General features: G+C 41.0%; 1 long non-coding RNA gene across 1 annotated transcript in view; it reads right to left on the bottom strand.

Moving 5' to 3' along the window:
* Positions 1–259: 259 nt before the first annotated feature.
* LOC130683814 (uncharacterized) overlaps positions 260–12,280 on the bottom strand; it is a 38,138-nt gene continuing 26,117 nt past the window's right edge. Inside the window, exons 2-3 of the long non-coding RNA XR_008997809.1 lie at positions 2,774–2,858; positions 260–524 (exon numbers count right to left, since the gene is read on the bottom strand). This is a non-coding gene — a long non-coding RNA (uncharacterized LOC130683814). The remainder of the gene's footprint in view (positions 525–2,773; positions 2,859–12,280) is intronic.

Raw genomic sequence — 12,280 nt, 5'->3', positions numbered from 1 at the left:
TCTGTACTTGTATGTGTCCTAATCTCTTCTTACAGGGACACCAGTCACATTGGATAAGACCCCACCCTTGTGACATCATTTTAACTTAATTGCCTCTTTAAAGGCCCTGTCTTCAAATACAGTTTCATTCTGAGGGGACTAGGACTTCAACATATGAATGGGGCAGAGGGGAAGACAACTCAGCCCATAACAGGAAGTGTTAGCAAGAAAGATGTATTTGCAAAGCAGAGAAATTTATTGAAACATATTACATGCCAGGTCATGGGATAAATTTTATTTTTTTCATGTATTTCTTACAACAATCCTAAAAAGTTAGAATCTCTATTTTTCAAAGGAGAAAATTCAGACTCAAAAATTGAGTAGTTTCTCCAAAGCTACAGAAAACAAATTGTTGAAACCAAGTCTGTACTCTGTCCCCAGGAAGTGCTCACGCCGCCGTCATGTTCTTGTGCTGTTATCCAAGGTCACAGAGCAGGCTGATAGCAGATCAGGCCTCTTCATTCCCAGTGAAGCTTTCTGTTGCCCTGATATGTAAATAATATTTAAAAAATTTAGTTTCACTGCTCTGCTTATTAAAAACAAGGATATTATTTTGTCTTGTGTTAGTTAGGCTGTTTTGTTTTTCAAGGGATGGAAAATACTGAACAGTATGAGATTTCAAAAACCATCACTGCTTTGCTTGTTAATTAACCAGGCTATTGAAAAGACACAAACAGGTATGGATTACTGACCATCCCAGTTTGCCTGGAACTAGGGACTTTCCTAGGCTATGAGGGTTTTTGTGTTAAACCTGAAACAATCTCATTTTTAGAAAGAGAAACCGTTTTAGAAGCAGAAAATATAGGAAATAGTCTTAATAACCACGGAGTCTGGTCCTATGGATAACCTGGTTATCATTTCAGATACAATAGCTAGAGACTCCAGAGATTGAACATGCAATGGACAATGGCCAGATCATTTATAAATAGTAGATCTTTGACCCACAACCTGCAGCCACCTGCCCAGGAAACCAACCGCTTGTCTGTAGCAAGCAATCCAGGAAGCCCGTCTGCTCTAAGTGTCACACGTGAGAAACCAGATCACTGTGTCTGGTGCCAGCCTGGGAGGCTAAACAGTAACTTCTATAACAGCTCCAAATGCCCAGGGTTTGATGAATAATGGACAACATCCTTATTTTTTATCCAATCAGAGATAGCCAAACATGCGCCTCAACCAATCACAGGATGTCCTACTTCTAGCTAGCCCACCTGCAATTTCCCCATGCCAGCAGCCTCCAGTCAGGGTGTCTGAAGCCTTCCCTTTCGTCCACTGTGAAGCTTTCCCACTCCTCTGCCTGCTTGGAGTCTTTGTCAAAATGTAGATAACAGTGGCAGAGCCCCCTTGCTATAGCAAGCTCAGAATAAACAGCCTTCGTTCGCTCTATTTGATTATCTCCACACACCGTCAACAGGACCCCTCAATCACACTCTACTCTAGTACTCCACTATTTTGATAACTCAGCACTGTGTCTCCACTGCTTTACCTTCCTGCTGCCACTGAAAACAGCCTCTGTCACCTTTCAGGTCTGTTAACATCTGCATCCTGTAGTTCTCTTCTTTTCCACCAGCTGCATCTCTCTTTGAATTAAATTCCCTGAGAGACAGCATCTGACTGTAATATGCACTGAGTGCCTAGGGAGCATCCTTATTATGTATTCTTATGGCTCCAGCCAACTCTAAATCTGCTGACCCAGACTACAGATGACTGCCTTTGGCTCAATGGCCTGACTTTGGCCAGTTAGCTGTGCTCATGGTAACGCCATTATGTGGTACAGTGTATGGTAACTTATGCATAAAGAATCATTTCATTCAAAAGGATCTCTTGTTATGGCTGCTCTTAGAGTGTACATTTATACAACTGGTCAATAACATTTTCCCACCTTATTGAATAACCCCTTGCCTATGAAGCATTTTAATAAATGAGTTTATAAATTGTTATTCATTTATAGTTCTATAAACTACTTTCTACTAAAAATTTTTTTGAAACAAAGAATGGTTACTTTTGAGCCCATTTTTAAAATAAAGTTCTTTGAAGATATATTGGTTAATTTTGAATTACTTGTATTCACTCACTCATCACTTATTTCTCATATTTACTGAGAATCTTCCATCTTTCAGGTACTGTAGGAGTCTGATTTCCAAAGCAAAACTCTTATGCTTAAAACACCAAATTACTGTAGATGCATCAGTAGATGAATACTCAGAGAAATGTAATTTCAATATCAAAAGATCATTGGGCTTAAAAGCAGCAGTTTTAGCATCTAAACTTCATTTTCTATGGAGATGAGAACTTCTAGTCTGCAGCACATGATTAACCCAGATGACTAGAAAGATGAGTTGTAGAGGTAAAGGAAGTCACTGGGTTCTGTCTTACTCTCACCAAATCCCTTAAAAGCCATCTAGTTCTCTTAATTTTTGGCTCTATATATGAAACAAATAGCACACAGCATCTTCAGCCACATTTTGCATCCCTCACCCCATCCTCACTGTTACCAAGTTAGGAAAATTTACTTAATCTCTTAGTTCATCCAAGTCAGGGGTAGTCTTTGACTCCAGCAGAGAAATGGCTAACACAGAAAGGATAGATTTCTTCAAGTAATTTTACTACACCTTATCACTCATATCTTGCCCAGATACCCCACCTTGGTTCCTTGTTACTGATCCTACTTTGTGTTTGCTAGACTAAATTTAACAGATTTGGAGGAGCACTGTTAAAAATATGGTAACAGTCTCACCCAAAGTAGATTCAAAAGTCATCTCCAGGTCTAGGTTCCAGGCTGCTCAGTCACGGTGTCCTCAGTTCTGCTCCCTCCCTGGTCCCTGAGGAGAAGGACATTTCTCAGTGTCTGTGTGTCCTCAGGCTTTCTGTTGTGATCCACCACCACTTCACTAACTCCATTCCTGGGAGGCTCTATGACCATGGGGTCCTAGATGTTCTTCCTCAAGCCGTCATCCAACTCTCTCCAACTTGTATGATTTACTTGACACATGTTCACTAGTGAGATACTAAGGCTCATTTCAACCGGAAAATTAGCTGAACTTCCTCACCTACTACTCCAAGTTAGCAGCGGGTCCTATTTTTATCACTGCATGTCTGTCTCTGATGTCAGACCCCACCTTTCCCCATTTCAAATCTCCATCAGTTACTTTTAACTATGAGAAATAGAATTTCTGTCTTTTGTTTTGGAAACTATCCATTCTCACTCATCAGGGTCTCCCATGAAGTTTCTATTTCCTCTTTGAAAGAGACCTTTAAATCTTAGCTCATCTTCAGAACAGAGATACTCCTGAGTAACCAACCTCATGTAAACAGCTCCACGCACTGCTCCGGATTCTGCCAGGTGACTCACCCCTGAGGAAACTGAGGTGTCATTTTCTGGAATCTTATACCCTGCACTGTTTTACAGCCGCAAAACTATTCTACACTGATTATAAATGCAACACATATGGTTTCCATCAAGGGAAAAGAAGAGTTAGTAACTGACAAATCTGATGTGTCAATTATCCCTAAGATTAATACTGGGAAGAGCCCACAGTCTCTATTTTAAAAGTGGTTCTTTTGGTCCACAAAACACATAAGTGCTGCCTCCTTGTTGTATTATAAAAATTCTTGATTTCATGTAAACCATAGCTCTGAGAACTTAAATAATTATAATCTTCATACCATGATTCAGGAAAAGTAGTAAATTGTTTTGGATTAGATTACATCTCTGGCACACATTGTTGGCATCCTTGAAACACTGCACTTCAGTTGAAGTCTGCAGAGCTTTAATTCACCCATAAGCATACTCTATACTTCTAAGGTTTGTTTTCTGATGGAAAATTTATTTCCATGGTTTCATATGTTTTTGCAATTATTTTTATCAAAGAACATTCTGCATTGTAAAATTATCTTCTTAAGAAAGATTAGAGGATCCATATTATGATGAGTCAACACAGCCGGTTGGCCAGTCAGAAACGATTCTGTGTCCATCAGTGTCAGCTGTGATAATGATTCATGTCCGATGACTGCCAGGAGCATTTGTGCAGTACTCTATTAATCAAAGGAAATGTGTGGAATTCAAATGGTTGGGGAATACCTTCTAGTGATAAATTGCATGAATAGTTCTCTTATTTTTACTTCAATATATAAATAAGACCTTCTGGGCAATACTATCTGAGCAATCTCAGGCAGGGAGAAATAGTGAAGTTTTTAGGAGGCAGAAGCTGTGAGACACCTGGAAATGGGGAGCAGGAAGAAATGGCATGAGCTTGGGAGATTGAAGAGGAGAGACAGAGAGGCAAATAGACAATGAGTGCTCAAGAAACAGCAATCAGGCCAGTATGCTGGGAGCAAGAGTGTTCCAGAACAAGGATGATGGTTACATGAGGATTGATGTCTTGTGGAAAGTTTCTGAAGGCCCAGAAATGCCAAAATTTAGAGATTTAGATTTTCCTCTTTAGGCCAATGCTTTTTAATCTTTTCTTCCATCCATCCCTCCCTACTTCAATCTCTTTTTCTTTTTCTTATTTTCTTTCAAATATCAGAGCAGAGCCCTGAAGAAATCAAATTAAATTTTGCATGGCTGACTAGTATTGAAAACAGATGAAATCAGAAAAGCTTCTTCAAAACGTGCACTGTGGGAGGGAATAGAGTCCTTGAATTTGTAGTGTCTTTGTACGGTAACTACACTTGTTGTGGTGATCATTTTGTGATGTATTTAATTGTCAAATCACCATGTTGTATACCTGAAACCGCTGTAATATTGTATATCAACTATACTTAAATAAAAATGAATATGTAAGTAAAAAACAAAAAAAACAAAAAACGTGCACTGTGGGAAGGGACCCTGGGACGTATCACAAGATTTCCCCCTTGAGATGGCTCTGAGGCCCCTCTGTGGTGCTCCTTAGGATTCTTTGAAATACAGATACAAATGGTAACTTTAAGTAATGCGGAGTCATTAATGGATTTTTGAACTGAGAAGGCAAGCCTTCTGTGAGCCTTCAGAAAGTTATTTACTCTCTCTGGAGCTCATTTTCTCCTTTGTAAAAGGCAGATAATATCTTCCAGAGAGGTTGTAACGATTAGAAACAATGTAGTTGGCATAGTGCCTGGTGTGTAGGTGTTCAGATAAATGTAATTGTAAAGTTAATGATCATGACGATGATAATGGAAGCAGAGGGTGTCTCCAGGCACCAAGTTCCAAATTCCCCAACTCATAATGAAATCTGTGTTTGCTTTTGGTTTCTCTGTTGACTCTACCACAAGTTTCGGAAGACCCCTTACACTGTAACCACCATGAGGAGATCCTGTCTGTGCAGCTCTTGCTGACCCTGGATATGTAGGGAATATAGGTCTTTCTGAGTCTCTCCTGAGCCGTGAGTGGCCCTGAATGTGAAGCAGACTCTCTGCAGTGGCTCTGGGCCCCCTGCCATGCCTTTGCTCAGATGGGCCACTCTGGTATGAACCTGGTACACCCAAGGGTGAAGCAGGGAGCTATCTCTTCCCCACGCTCAGCATGGCTCATCTCTTACGTATTTCCTGTTTCAGATGGATACCTGCAACCAGACCTCTCTGCTCCCCCTCCGGAGCTCTGGGAAGGGCAGCTGGCTGCATTCCTTTCCCTTAAGACCCTTCAGTGTCATCGGATGGGTAAAATGCACTGAGAGTGTGTCATAGCTATGTGCATATTATCTGTGGATCTTCCTTTTATGAAAAGGTGAATTCACTTTGCCACTTGTTTGTTTATCATTGATAATAAACATTGAGTGCCCAGTGTGTGCCAAGCACTAGGTTATGTAGACATCACAAATACACCAACAGAGTGGCCTACAAAGTTAACACCATATGAGTGCTAGTAATATACATATAACTTATCTTTAATATGTATATATCAAAGGCTCAAAAATTTATAACTCAAAAAATACATAAACTCACAAAGATATTTAAAAACATATATATTTTTTAACATAAATATGTATATGTATATAAACTGAAAAGACAATGTGGAAAGTCAAAGCCAACTTTGAAATGTTCGTGTCTTTCCAAGATGACTTCCGTGGCACTGCCAACACCATCTGCTCTAGAGTAGAAAGACTACTTAACAGGCAAAAGCAGCTGCCGGCTTAGGCGTCAATGTACTCTTTTAGTTCTATCCAGGATGACCTGATGTGGCCACCCTTTCTAGGTAAAGAGGATTATATCTCCATTTGCCAATAAATCCTTAGCCTGAAGAGAGATAGCTCATGTCAGCCTGGCTGGCTGCAAGTCACATGAGGGTGGAATTTTTATAACTTAGTCCCACCTTGCTAAGGCCAGTGTGTGAATCACACAGATGGGTGAATCCAGGTTGGTCCTGTTATGGATCTGATTGTTTCAGTGTGTTGGTATCACTGATGTGAGGAAGGATAATATTTCTGAAATACTAGCCTATATTTTTTTCCTGATATTTGAGTAGTAGTAAAACATGGTGGCTAATCCCTAGGAAGGGGATACAGGCAGGGATGAAGGTAGACATGGGCTGGGGAGGAAGAGGGAAAGAAATGTATGGAGATCAAAATTTTCCACTCTTGACAAAGATCTGAAATGAAAATTAATTTTGCTCTAAGAAATAAACATCTCCTTTTTGCACACCTGACATTGTAGAGTGAGTTGAAATTGCCCCAGATACTTCTGGGGGATTTGGTCTGAAATTAAAGTATTCTTGGACGCACTGATGTATAGCAGAAAACATTGGCAAATTGCTTAATAATGAAAGCAAATACAAGGTTACTGTAAGAACTTTAGAAATTATAAAAGTGCCTAAATAAGGAAAAAAAGATTCATTTATAACATTTATACCCACTTCCTTCTAGGATATTCTTTTTGTGCTTTGAAAATATAATTGACGTTATACTGCATATAAAACTTATCTTACTATCTTACCTGACAACACTGCATAAAGAGTTTTTTTGTCATTAAGAATATTTACATGTACTTTTAAATTATGTTTTAATTGTAAAATTAACCCATGATCATTACAGAAAATCTAGAAAGTAGAGAATGAAATAGTCCTAACTAGAGAATATCACTATTAATATAGTTAGCCCTGAGCCACAAGTGTTTTGCCTAAAAGCCTCATTTTCTTTATCTTTAAAATGGGAATAATAATAGTATCTTCTTTATAGGACTGTTATAGTTCATATAAATGTAAAAGGCTTCTCACAGTGTCTGGCATATCATAAGCACATATTTATAATTTTATGCTAATTTTAAACAAAGAAATATAAACTTCTACAAATTGTTTTACAATCTTCGTTTTTTTAAACTGAACGATATACCAAGATCATTTTTACATATTAACAAACATAAGCCTGCAATTTAATCTGAATAAATAATTCCTTTCTATAACTGTACCATATGTAAAAGATATTTAGCTTGCAAACATGATTTTAATGGTTGTGTAATATTCCATCTTGGGTATGTGCTATAATTTAATTAGCAGTTTATTTTTGTCAACTTTAAGTTGTCTGTTATGATCCAGCTGCCTGGGGAAAATGAAGCCATGTTAACAGCAATAAAGTATATTTTTCTGACACTCTTCCAGCTTCCTTTTGCTGGGCTTCAGGTTCTTTTCAAAGACTCCTCATTTCTAGGAGACCCCAAGGGATTCATTCACTCATTCAATCAATAAATATTGAGCATGTATCAGGTACCAAGCATGGCACTGAGGATGCAATAGTGTGAAAAGACACATCTGCTGCTATGTTGGAGTTTCCACTCTAATGGGGGAATCACCCTCAAGCTATGTTAGCTGCCATAAAGAATAAGCAGGGGGCTATGAGAGCAATGACAGAGGGGCCTGACCTAGGCTGGGCTCGGGGAAGGTCTCTGAGGAAGTTCCCCACTGAGATGTGGTCTAGAGTCTAAAGAAGTCCGCCAGGTCTGGGGAAGGGTTCTGAAAAGAGAGGGTCATCTCTGGCAGAAGGAATGGCAGGAGCCAAAGGGCGTGGGAGGAGGAGGCACAGTGAGCTTGCAGACCTGCAGGAAGCCCCTGGGGCTGTGAGTGCACACATGCAGGGGACGACATGTACCATGTGGTACCGTGTGGTGGCAGCAGGCCGTGCATGTCTTCTAAAATGTAGGTCTTACTATTTTTCAGGTATGGAGAGGTCAGCATATCAGGAGACAATCAGCATTAAAAATAGTTTGTTATATTCACAAATCCAAGAGGAAGGGGCACACAGGGAAGCACCAGTGTGGGTCAAGAGGTGAGGGAAGCAGGGGGAAAACGTGGGCAAGTGCCCGTATTGTGGCTTCTATGGGAAGGAATGGGAGGGGTGGGGCATGCAGCTCAGGACTGCCTGGTCTGGACCATTTCAGTGGGCTCTGGAGCATAGGAGCCATCCCTAGTCATCTGGCACCCAGTCCTGGGTGACTAAGGCAAGGAAACGGTGGCTGAATGTGCAAGCCTGCAAGAAGGTGGTTGCCGGTGTGGGCTCTGGATTTGTTGGTTTGCATGTGGAAGGCTCCCTCACAGGCAGGTTGTTTGGTCTCTGGAAACTGGCTAGTCCAGGGATAGAGACCCCTCCAGGGTCAGCAAGCTCCAAGATGCCAAAGCATCAAGAGAACAGAATCCTAGACACGATTAATACAGCTTGTTTGCAGAACATCAAGGGGCAGAGTGGCTAGCAAGGCATTAGAAAAGGGGAAATGAGGAGGACGAATGACAGCCCTCAATGTCTCTGAGAGACTGTGGTGCAAACAGGTCTGGCCAGTCTTTGTAGTCCTTTCCCTCTTCAGGCACAAGCATACAGCTGGGCTGGGGGCAGAAACATGTGCACTCAGAAGCGTGCCAGCAGCTGCCATGCGATACTGGACTAAGCCTGAGGGTTGAGTCTCATCCTTGGGGACATATCCTTTCCCACGTTCTTCAGTCACATAGACCCTAGACCAGTGGTCCTCAACCTCAGGACATCGGGTCATGTCTGGAGATAGTTTTGGTTGTCACGTCTTGTGGAGGGCGCCACTGGCATTTAGGGGCAGAGGCCAGGGATGCTGCTAAACACACTGAAATGCACAGGCACTTCCCCCACAGCAAAGCATTATTTATTTCAAAAGGTCCATAGCAATGAGGCTGAGCATAATGCCCTAAGTATCTGCTTCCCAGAAGTGGATAGGGCCAGGGGTCAAGCGGTGGCCCTTCACAACAGAATTTCTAATTAATGGTCATGCTATAGTGGGCATATTGTGTGCATTATTCTTATGAATCTTTTAGTCTCAAAAAATACCTCACTTTTCTTCTTCCTGTCTCTCCTATTACTCTTCTAGGGAAGAAAGCTTGAGGTGTTTATGTAGAACTAGTTACTTCATCTACTCTCTCACAGCACACTTCCAAAGCCCTTTCAATGAGTCTTTTGTCTGCTTTGCTTATTTTTTTGTTTTCTTGTTACTTTATGAGATCAAGTCAACTCAACAAGCTTTTAATGACTGCCGGTCACATGCTTAGTGTGTGACCAGTCTCTGGAAACACAGACCAGTACCTGACACAGTGCACATAGGAACCTGGCCCATGGAAACATGCGTTTTCTTGTTTACTTCTCCCAGTACCCCTATAACGGAAGGATTCATATACTTCATGCTGCACATCAGCAGTTAGAGGCTTGGAGGGTGGGGTCATGTCTAGGCCAGATGGCTAGGATATAGTAGACCTTGGACTTGAGCCCAGACACATGGTCTGACCCCAAAGCTAATACCTTCTGACAAATCTCCATGGCTCCTCCCTACTGATGACAGCTGAAGACTGCAGCTCTTTACCCACTAAGAACTGAGCTCCAGATGGCTCTTTTAATTTAGAGGGTTCCACGAAGCTCACTTAGCTTGGCCTCAAGGAAGTAAGCACAGTTCTGGATGAAAGGGAAAATATTAACCAAGGGAATAAAAAACCCTCATAATGGCTTGTGTTCCACTTCACCAAAAGGCTGGCTTTCAAAAACTCTTAGGTGCTATAAATCAGCTGGGATCAGTTAAGCATAATGGCAATGTTTGGGGACATTTCCTGAGATTACTCAAGTTCTGTTCTACAGATTGCTCCCTGGGAAATCAAACAGATTCTCCTTGAGCCTGAGGTGAGCCCTGAAATTCACAGAAGATGGGAAGGCTCATCACAGGAGGCCCATTCCTTCCCTCAAAAGAAATTACTAATCCTCAGATGTCAGCCCCTTCCTTGAGACTCTCCCTTGGATCTCCCAGATTCTCAGCAGTTTTTTTAAATCATATTCTTCTGTATTGTTTTAATATTTTGCCCCATTATGCCCATATTCACTCTGTAAAGTAGGACATGAGCTAGCTAACTAATCTTTAGTAAATACGTACAACTGTACGCTATGGTATAGCCAGAAAAATAAGATGCATAAAGCAAGTCACAGAAAAGTATATAAGATGTGATTTCAACTGTGTTATAAACAGAAAATAGGTTTTAATATGCATAAGATATGCCTGGACTAAGACAATGGCTATCACAGGGAAGCCTGTAAGGAGGTCAAAGAGGGGTGGGATGTAGAAGATGTCTGCTTTTTAGAGGTTGTTAAGACCTAGTCCATTTTCCCAGGGAGAATTCTACAGGTGACAAAATGCCATTTTGAAAGCTCATGCCTGATCTATAATTTGCAGCATTAAGCTTTTGGTATGTTTACTAAAGTTTGTACTTTAATTGCAGTCATAGAGATCCCTAATAAAATAAATTATTAGTCTTTCACAAAACCGCCTCACATACCAGGCATCCACACTCAGATTTCAGAATGGCTATACCTTCCATCAAAGAATGGGGCACACCCTCCTTGGGCTAATGCATTACTCTTCTTAAATCAATGCCCACCTAGTTGGCACATTTCTGCTGATTCCTAGCAATGCTGATTTTGCTGTAAAAGTTACAGTGATCCCTGGGCACTGGTGGCTTTGTGTGGTTGGCAGCATGTCACTACCCAACAAAAACAAGATAAGTCATTCAGTGACTGATAACAGTTGAAAGCAGAATCAGTAAGTCTTTGTAATGCCAGGCTTGCCAAGCAGAGCTCCCTGGCCCTACAAATGTCCTGCCCAGTGAGAGAAAGAGCCTCCAGGTCACACCATTCACTTTGCACTGACTGTCTTTCTTCTTCTCATCCAACTTTTTTTTCTATGTTCATACTGCAGTCTCTGCTGAAATTTAAGAAAGACTAAAATCATGGGCACCTGTTGTAGTTGGAAACAACCATGTTGTCTGTGTCTAGTGGCCATTGAGCCTGACAGCTGCACAAAGGCAAGGCCAGTCAGGGTCCACTTCAATAGAAGTGTCTTCTCTGTTTGGAAGGAAAATGCCAACACAACCTCACAGCCTAGATGATTGCTGTGCATTAGTCTGTTTGCTTGTTTTTTTCAGAAATAATATTTTCTCCTCTGACTCCCATGTAGAGAGTCATGCACACACACATAGGCACATAAATGGTTGGACTAGCAATTAACTGAAAAGGTCAAAGAGAGGTATCATAAAAATAATATTCATTTTAAGTACTTATTTTAACTTAAAACACAGATATCTATTTGTTTGCTAATGTCTAGTATGGCCAAGACTTGATTTGAGTGGGGACACCCTGTTTGTACTTACGTGGTTGCCTCATTCAGGTGAACCCCACTTTCTGACACATCATGTGTGCTTTCCAGGTTGGATTTCTTTGAAGTGAAATTAGAACTCCAAGATACTTGTGAAACAGAGTAAACTCCATCTAAATTTTTACAGTCTTTCTCCAAAGAGTTAACTTGCCCACAGTGTTCCTAGCTCCCTGTTTTTATGTCTTTCCAAAGCATTCTCCCTACTAGTTATAGAAAACAGGATTCTCATTGTATTTCCCCAGTTTATGTAATATGTAATTAAAGGAATATAATAAAAATAGTAAACACAGCTGACATTGACTCTTTTGGAGCCAGGGTCAACTGACTGCTGGACAGTGGCAGCCCGCTGGAGGGCGCAGAAGGAGGGCGCCTGCGGACCAGCCTCCACTGCTTGCATCGCTCAACAAGTCTCACTCAACTCTGGAGAAGGTGAAAAGCTCAGGTCTGTGCATGGAATTTATTTCTGCAGTTTATTGATTTTTTTTTATGGTTTTCAATGCATTTTAATCAACATAACCCTTTCTTCAGGCAAAATGTTACACAGAAGACAGAATATCCAAAAAGAGTGGTGGTGTTTCCGGGGAGTTGCCTGTGTTGCCTCTCTATCTCTTCTACTCTCCTGAGGTGGCCC

Source organism: Manis pentadactyla, chromosome 5 (genome assembly GCF_030020395.1).
Source record: "Manis pentadactyla isolate mManPen7 chromosome 5, mManPen7.hap1, whole genome shotgun sequence".
Taxonomy (NCBI): domain Eukaryota; kingdom Metazoa; phylum Chordata; class Mammalia; order Pholidota; family Manidae; genus Manis; species Manis pentadactyla.
This window is presented reverse-complemented; position numbering and strand designations above follow the sequence as displayed.